This window comes from Petaurus breviceps, unplaced genomic scaffold (genome assembly GCF_028583685.1).
Source record: "Petaurus breviceps papuanus isolate PSGF00001 unplaced genomic scaffold, PetGlider_PUasm1.0 229, whole genome shotgun sequence".
Classification (NCBI taxonomy): Eukaryota; Metazoa; Chordata; class Mammalia; order Diprotodontia; family Petauridae; genus Petaurus; species Petaurus breviceps.
The window spans coordinates 6,195,991-6,205,279 of NW_027185903.1; positions in this window are offsets into that span (position 1 = coordinate 6,195,991).

The following is a 9,289-nucleotide window of genomic DNA, read 5'->3' on the forward strand; positions in this document are numbered from 1 at the left end:
TCTATCTATCTATCTATCTATCTATCTATCTATCTATCTATCTATCTGTATGTATGTATATGTGTGTGAATGTATAGATGTATGTATATGTATATATGTGTGTATATGTATGTATAGTTTTTTTGACATTACAAAACAGAAAGAACAAAATTTTATTAAAAATATGTGCATGTCTAAAAGGTGACTGTATTTCCTAATTCCCTCCATTTGCTAGTGCTTTCCTTTCTAATATTAACTTCCTTCTATTCTGTACACTTATATCTATTTAAGTGTATGCCACTTTCTCCTTAAAAAGTAAACCCTTTGAGGGAAGAGATTAATTTTGTTTTTATTTGTATTCCCAATGTTTACATCATTAATTGAGTCATGGAGTGTATTGTGCCCTGGTTCTTCCTTGTTTATTCTTGGCCTCAGCTCTAGACAAAATTCCAGTAAAGATCACCTATCCTGCCTAATATTGTAACAGTGCCATTTCCATTCCACTCTCAAATCTAGGACTTGTTGGACTCTATATTTATGAAGTGAGAAAAAGGAAGCTGTTGCTTGAGAGAGGAGTTCTCTTTTTCCAACTCTCTACATTGCTTTTTCTAGATTTGGACTATGTGAGGGGTCTGAAAACCCTGCTCCATGATGAATGGTTGAAAAATGAGGTATGTTGAGTTTGCAGAAGGATTTGTAGAAATTAGGGGGTGGGGAAGAAGCAGTGATGAAAAGAACTTAACTCCAGCTCATCAAATATCTGAAGTTCCATCACAGGAATCATTTTGACTTGGAAGAGATCTCAAAGGCCATTAAGTCCCCCACTCCCTTTCATTTTACAAAGGAAGAAACTGAGGCATAGAGAGGTTAAGTGATGTGCTCAGGATCGCAAAACTATCAAGTGTCTGAAATATAATCTGAATCCTGGCCCTTCTTGCTCCAACATCAATGAATGCCCTATCCACTAGGCTAATGGTGACAAACTCAAATAGAAATGGATTCCTGTGGGCTGCATATTGACTTAGGAAATCATAAATTAGCATCATCTATGTTTGGTTGCATTTTTATCGATTTTGTTAAACATTTCCCAATTACATTTTAATCTGCCTTTTGGGCTACACTCTCCTGGGCTTGACATCTTTGCACTGAAACCTTTAGGTAGAAATCAGAGTTAACTAGCCTGGTTTTCTGTTGTTCCAGAGAGTGGGACTAGGTATAGCTAAGTGGTTGAAGATACACAAACATATTTAGGGTCAAGACCAGAATGAATTTTCTAACAAACAGATCTATACAGCAGTGGAATAGGCTGTCTGCCAAGACAATGAGCTCCCCAGCACTGGCTCAGTTGGCCCTTATCAAGAATATTACTAAACGCAACCCTCACTGATAAAAACTGAAATATATACAGGATATTAAGGTTTCTTCAACACTTCATATTTATTATATCATTCAAGCCTTCTTCCTGGTCTCCCGGTCTTTAATCTCTTCCATCTGCAATCCATTCTTTATGCCACTGCCAATTTAGTGTTCCTAAAACACAGATCTAATCATTTCCCTACAGCTTAGCATCTTAGAGAGCTGCCTGGGGCTTCAGAGAGGTTAAATGATTTATCCAGGATCACACACCCTTATGTGTCAGGGTGGGATATGAATCCCAATCTTCCTAGCTCTCTCTATGAACCACACCAAATGTCCTTTGTTGAATTGCAATATTTAGGTAAATCTTCTATGTGAACCTCTCTTTTACACTTCTAACCTGTAGTATGGTTATGTACCTGTATCTTGTGTCTGCTCAGAGCATCATTTTTCATCTCTCTTACCTGTACCTACAATAGCACGATGCCTTACGGTAGACACTTAGTAAAGTTTCATCACATTGAAAAGTTAGAGTGACTTTTCCTAATCCTGATGGTATCCTCATCATATGACCTGTTATCTAAGGCTACCTCAGATTCTGGGGCCCCTCCAACCTCTTAGAAACAAATCAGTGGAAAAAAAGTAGTATGTACAAAGGAAAGGTAAAGTATGCTATAGATTCCAACCAAGTTAATGGAAAGTTACTCAGGCTTTAAGTGAAATGCCAAGTGTTTTCAGTTGAAGTAGGAAGTGACTTAATCATGCTTCTCAGTGAGGCTGTTTTCATTCTTTCCCCTGGAATGCAGCCGAATGGCATTCCAGGTCCTTTTTAAACCAGGAAATATTCTCCTCCCCCTGAGTGCTGCTATGGAGCCAGGGAAGCACTGGGGCCCCTCAAAAGGCAACCAGCCCTCAAGAGGGTGAGATGTGATGAATCCCTTCTTGCCTTGGGATGCTGACCAGCTTTTTCTCCATCTCCACAAAGAACTAAACAAAAGGAAACAAGCTTAAGATGGAGATGAGAAATTATTTTTTGGCTGATTAAATGGTACAATAACTACCTAAGGTGGCTGTTGAATCACTCTCCTTAAAATCCTCAACTCTACCCTTACAATCTCTCCTCTTCACCCTTATTTTTTTTAAATACAGGGAAAAGTATTTTTCATGACACCTATGTCTTGAATAGTTTAGATACTGGCTTAGGTGACAACAGAAAGATATCTTGAATAACCATAGGATTCTTTTCATATTATGATTCAGCAGTTCATAGGATCATAGATTTTTAAAGTTGGAATGGATCACAGAAGTCATTGAGTCCACACACACTCACAACCAGCCCCTCCCTTTCCTTGCTTGCCTAGGTTTTATAGGTGGTGGTGTCTGAGGTGGTATTGAATCCAGGCCTATTTGGCTCCAAGTCCAGTATTCTCTCTGCTATATCATGCTGCCTTTAATTATCTTCTCCTTCTTTTTAAAAAATTATATTAAAAATCGCTGTGTGATTCTTCCCACCCTGTGAGAAGAAACTTTGATATTTAAATTTTTCCTTTATGGGAAAAATAAGACAAAGAAAAATTAAAGAGTTTAATAGTTTAAAAAGTTTAATAGTTTTGCAAAGATCTATTTTTGATCAAGTAACACAAAGGTACAACAGATCTGTGATCCACTTTCCAACTCCTACATTTGTGACCCTATCTCTTAAAGATAAAACCAGTCACAGAGGCTGATGGATTGGTTTGTCTTCATTTAATGTCTGAATGATGGTACACTTTATTTAAAAAAATTTTTTTTCCCTTGTACACTATATTTTTGAGGTTGTTGGAAAAGCCCCTATTTATTCTCCTCTTTTCTTTAAGCAGAAGTCAGAGATATCTAGTTAGCTAAAAAATTGTGGATGAACCCAGGGGATGGATACCATGTTTTAATTTGGGGATCTATATTGCCCAGAAACCTGTGTTCTTATTTCATACCTTTCAGGATACACATTTTAAAAAGGATGGTGAAACTACCTGCTCTTTTTCTTTCTCTTGTTTGGTTTTGTTGCCTCTTTCCCTTTGTTCATTTCATCTGATACAACCCTTTTTTATAACCTGACTAATGTGTAATGTGAAAGTATTTGCAGATCCTATACTTGATTGTATGCCACCATGGTGGCGGGGAGAGGAGAGGGAGGGAGAGAAAATTTGAAACTCAAGGAATTGTGGAACTGAATCTTGTAAACTAAAAGTAAACAATCAAATTAATAAAGACCAAAAATTTTTTTAAAAAGGATGGTGAAATTCCGCTGGGGAGAATAAGACATGAGAAATCAGTTGTCTTGGGAGATTTGATTAGGGGAGAAAATGAATGACAAGCAGGGGTAGAATGACTTGAGACTGAGCAGAGAAACAAAAGAAAGGAGAGAGAGAGAGAGAGAGAGAGAGAGAGAGAGAGAGAGAGAGAGAGAGAGAGAGAGAGAGAACTGGATACCAAGCTTGAATAAAGTCAAGAAAGTGGAACTAGTCACTGTGAGAAAATCACTGCACTTACCATGAGTGCTGCTATCTTTTCTGGCCTTTTATGAGATACTTCTGAGCAACTATGTACAATTAGGGATTATCTATTTAAATCCATTGCTCATGAGCCCACAGTGATGTTTCTTTTGCTAAGCCAAACCAATGACTGCAAATTCAAAGTAAAGACATTTAATGAAAGAAAATAAAAGGTTTTTGAGGTTCTGGGAAAAGCCCCTTTTTATTCTCTTCTTTTCTTTAAGCAGACGAAGTCAGAGATACCTCGTTAGCTACTATACATCGGGAGGAGGATATATCTGTCACTTAAAGGGTGCCATATTGAGTTTCCAGTCCTACTTACTCACCCATTTTCTAACTCAGTACCTAGGTCTTACCCTAGCCATCAGATGCTCTCTCCTCTTGTCCCATTTTCCCAAATGAATGCTTTTTCATGATATGTCTTCCTGACAATATTTTTGCTGTTACTTGTAAAGCTTATTAAGCAAAAACTTTGAAATCAAACAAGTATTTAGCTAGCATGCAATCTTCTAAAGTGTTGTCTCAAAGTTCTACCCCCATTACTTGTACAAAAATGAACAGATCACCCCCAAACTACCATCAATCAGGAAAGTTCTATTCATCCTAATTATCTTCAACAAGAATTACTTTTCCCCTTTTCTCTACTTATCCATATCCTGCTCATCCTTCAAGAATTAGTGAAAGTCAGTACAAAGGAAATGAGGAGGTTTCCTGATTGGTTGAGTAAGTTTCTGGGATTATAAATGGGGAATGAGCCTGCTGGATGTTCTGGTCAGAAAGATATTATCTTTTGGAGCCAAGAGGGAGACAGATGCTATGCAGTTCTCTGAAGTCAAAGGGCCAAGAAAACTCAGCAACCAAGAAGGTCAAAGAATTCTTTGATTCAGAGTTTAGAGATCAAGTGAGATTTAGAAAACTAGAGAAAAAATCCCATGGATATAGGCAGGGCCCTCTGGATTCTGGATACATTATTGAGGAGATGCCAGAACTCTTGGAAAGTTAATGGGGTTCAAGAAACTCTAGAGCCTGTCCTTAAAAGAGTATACTTACCAATCAAAAGCTCAAAGACCATCCCCATCTTTGGCACTAGTCCTCATTCCTGACGAAGGCAGCTGTATAAGGAAGGGAAGGTTCATCATTCACAATATTATTCATCATTCAACATTATTCATCATTCACAATAAGAATATGACAAGTCATGCAAAACTACTGACAATACTTTTGTTCTGATATTGTCCCCTGTGCACTGTCTTCCTTATGTATCTGAACTGTGTTATCTATGTTATATCCTGTACTCCTTGAATTGTAAACAATTTAAAGACAGGACTCATACAGATTCTGGGTTTGGACCAATTTAAATGTCCAGCATAAGACCATGTACTCCCTTGTTGCTCAATAAATAATTAAATTCAACCCCAAAGTCCACACTGAACTCTCACTTTGTCTCTGACATTTTGGGGTTGATAATTCTAGAGGGGCTACTTCTGGGGTACTTGTATCTCTGGATAAGTGGCAGCTGAGCTTATGTAAAGTAGCACTTTCCTTGTGATAATCTTATGAGGTAGCTAGGACTAGTATTATTAACTCTCCCTAACGTACACATCTTTTTTTTAGACTGATGAGGAAACTGAGGCTGAAGGAGATTGTGACTTGCTGGAGGTCAGATAAGAGGTGAGCAGTAGATCTGGGGCTCAAAACCAGTCATTCTGACTTCAACCAGTGCTCTCTTCTGGACAGTCCAGTTTCCTCTCTCAAGAAAAAACAAAAGAAGGTGACTTCTGGGTGGAGCCAAGATGGCAGCATAGAGGCAGGAAAACTCCATGAGCTCCCCCCATAACCACCTCAAATACCTATAAAAATGATCCTAAACAAACTTTAGGGCTACAGAACCCACAAAGTGACAGAGAGAAACAAACCTCCTGCTGAAGACAGACCAGCAGGCCAACAGGAAGGATCCATCACAGTCCTCTGGGAGCAGAGCCCAGTCCTGCTTTAGTCCACAGTTTTAGACTTAGAGTGGCCACAGCCAGCCACGGCTGGAGGGACTTTGGGAGAGTAGATCACCAGCAGCTGTAGAGGTTTGCAGAATTATCAACCCCAAAATGCCAAAGACAAAGTGAGAATTCAGTGTACGCTTTGTGGGAACAGGGGCTCCAGGAGTGTGGTTCGGCCTCTGCCCCTGGAACGAGAAGCAGCTGAGGTGCAGCAGCCGCTGCCGGGTGACTGCTTCAGAGCTCCTGGACTACAGATTGTAGGGAGACCAAGTGACCAGTCTGAGGGGTAATTGCTCTTGCTTTAACCTTCTTGGATCTGGATTGCTGTCTAAGGTGGAGGTCCTGGGGTGTGTAACCAGTGTGCCAGTGGAGGCTTCTGAGACAGTACTCAACTAATAGCTCCAGCAGCTGCAAAAACCCCAGCAATTTGGGACAAAGCTCTCCCATCTGGAAACAGAATTCTACTGTGAAAAAAGCTCAAAAGTCAAATAACTGAGAGGCAACATGAGCAAGCAGTGGAAGTAAAGCAAGCACTGCAGTCCAACTTTGGATTTCTTTTGGGGGGACAAAAAGGATCAAAGCATGGAACAGGAGGAAGATAATGAAGTCATAACTCCTGCACCAAAAGCTTCAAAGGAAAATATGAATTGGTTACAGGCCATAGAGGAGCTTAAGAAGGATTTCAAAAACCAAATAAGAGAAGTGGAGGAAAAATTGGGAAGAGAAATGAGAATGATGCAAGAAAATCATGAAAAGAGAGTCACCAATCTGACTGAAGAAAATAACACCTTGAAACATAGACTAACTCAAATGGCAAAAGAGGCTCAAAAAGGCAATAAGGAGAAGAATGCCTTAAAAAGTGAATTTGCCAGATGGAAAAGAATCAAAAACTCACTGAAGAGAATTATTCCTTCAGAATTAGATTGGAGTATATGGAACGTAGTGACTTTATGAGAAATCAAGATACTATTAAACAGATCCAAATAAATGAAAGAATAGAAGGCAATGTGAAATATATCACTGGAAAAACCACTGACCTGGAAAATAGATCCAGGAGAGATAAGTTAAAAATTATTGGACTACCTAAAAGCCATGATCAAAAAAAGAACCTAGAATTCATCCTTCAAGAAATTCTCAAGGAAAATTGCCCTGATGTTTTAGAACCATAGGACAAAATAGAGGTTGAAAAAATCCACCAATTACCTCCTGAAAAAGATTCCCAAAAGAAAACTCCTAGGAATATTACAGCCAGGTTCCAGAATTCCCAGATCAAGGAGAAAATGTTACAAGCAGCCAAAAAGAAACAATTTAAATATTGTGGAAACACAATCAGGATAACACAGGATCTGACAGCTTCTACATTGAGGGATCGAAGGGCTTGGAATATGATATTCTGGAGGTCAAAGGAGCTGGGATTAAAACCAAGAATCACATACCCAAGGGGCGGCCAGGTAGCACAGAGAGTAAGAGCACCTGCCCCAGAGTCAGGATGACCTGGGATCGAATCTGGGCTCTGACACTTAACACCACACCCAGAAATAATTGGCCGTGTAACCTTAAGCAAGTTACTTAACTACAATTGCTTTAAAAAAATAAAAAAGAATCCCCTACCCAGCAAAACTGAGTATCATGTTTCAGGGTAATATATGGTCATTCAATGGAATAGAGAACTTTCAATCATTTTTGATGAAAATACCAGAGTTGAATAGAAAATTTGACATTCAGATACAAGAAGCAAGAGAAGCATGAGAAGGTAAACAGGGAAAAGAAATCATAAGGAACGTATTAAAGTTGAACTATTTATATACCTACATGGAAAAATGATAATTGTAACTTATGAAACTTTTCTCAGTATGAGAATAGTTGAAGGTAATATATATGTGTGTGTGTGTGTGTATATATATATATATATATGTATACATACATCTACATCTATATAGCAGGGTATATGGGAGTATGAATACATATGTGAGTGTGTATATATATATATATATATGTACAGGTAGACATAGACAGAGGGCAAAGGACCAATTCAATAGGAAGGGATGATACTTAAAAGGTGAAATTAAGAGGTGAGAGAGGAATATAATGAGAGGAGATGGGGAGAGACAGAAAAGGGTAAATTATCTCATATAGAAGAGGCAAGGGAAAACTATTACAATGGAGGGGAAGAACAGGAAGGCAAAACAGAATGAGTCAACCTTATTCTCGTTGAATTTGGCTTAGGGAGGGAATGACATACACACTAAATAGGGTACCTCACCCTACAAGAGAGTAGGGGGGAAGGGGATGAGAGGGGGGATGATGGAAGGGAGGGCAGGCTGGGGGGAGGGAAGTTGGAAGTATACACTTTTGAAAAGGGATGGGGTCAAAGTAGAGAATAGAACAAGTGGGAGTCGGGATAGGATGGAGGGAAATAATAAGTCTTTCACAATATATTGACTATGGAAATGCTTTGCATAGCTACACATGTACAACTTATATTGAACTGCTTATCTTCCCAGTAAAGATGGGTGACAAGGGAGGAAGGGAAAGAATCTGGAATTCCAAGTTCTAAAATCAAATGTTTAAAAAAATATTTATTTTTTTTTACATGCAACTGGAAAATAAGATATATAGTCACTGGGTTATAGAGATCCATCTTGCCCTACTGGAAAGTTGGAGGGGACATGGAGGAGGATATAGCAGAGAGCAGATTGGGGAAGGGGGTATACAGTGGGATCACTCTTTTGGGGTGGTGGTTAGGGGAAAGATGGGGAGAAAATTTACAATTCAAAAACTTGTGGAAATGAATGATGTAAACTAAAAATAAACATAAATTTTTTTAAAAGGCTTATAGCTATTTTTTCTCTGTTTCCCACTAGCTTTTTATTGCTTGTGGCACTTTCCCCATGAATACTAGAGTTTTTATAATGCAGTCCATGGAAATCAAGCTCAATATTTCTAGCCTGTGATCACCACTGTATGTAGGAAGTGTGGGTATTAGAATACCAAGGCATGGCCAGCTTCATAGGTATTCATTCTCATGTGACTTTGCAGAGGAAACCAATTTCTCAAATGCAGACCTGGAACTGATGATAGCTAGCCTAGAATTTCATTCCGTTTCTCACCATCTATTCAAATCCTCCCCGTACTTCCAGGCCCAGCCTTAATCCTGGCTTCTTTTCCTCCAAATTCCAACCATAATAACCTTTTTTCTTCCCTCTGAATTCTTCCTGGACTTATATTATGTTTCATATTATGTAGCATTTGACCACATAATGTTCTTTATTGCCAGTCATTTCAGTTATCTTCCAGATTTCAAGTTCCCTAAGTACTAGACTGAACTTTTATTTCTCTTGTATCTCCTGTCCTCCCCTGGAGCCTTACTCACTGTAACACCTCATTCTGCCATGGTGGTAACTCAGCATTTTCAGAGGCTTTGTCACT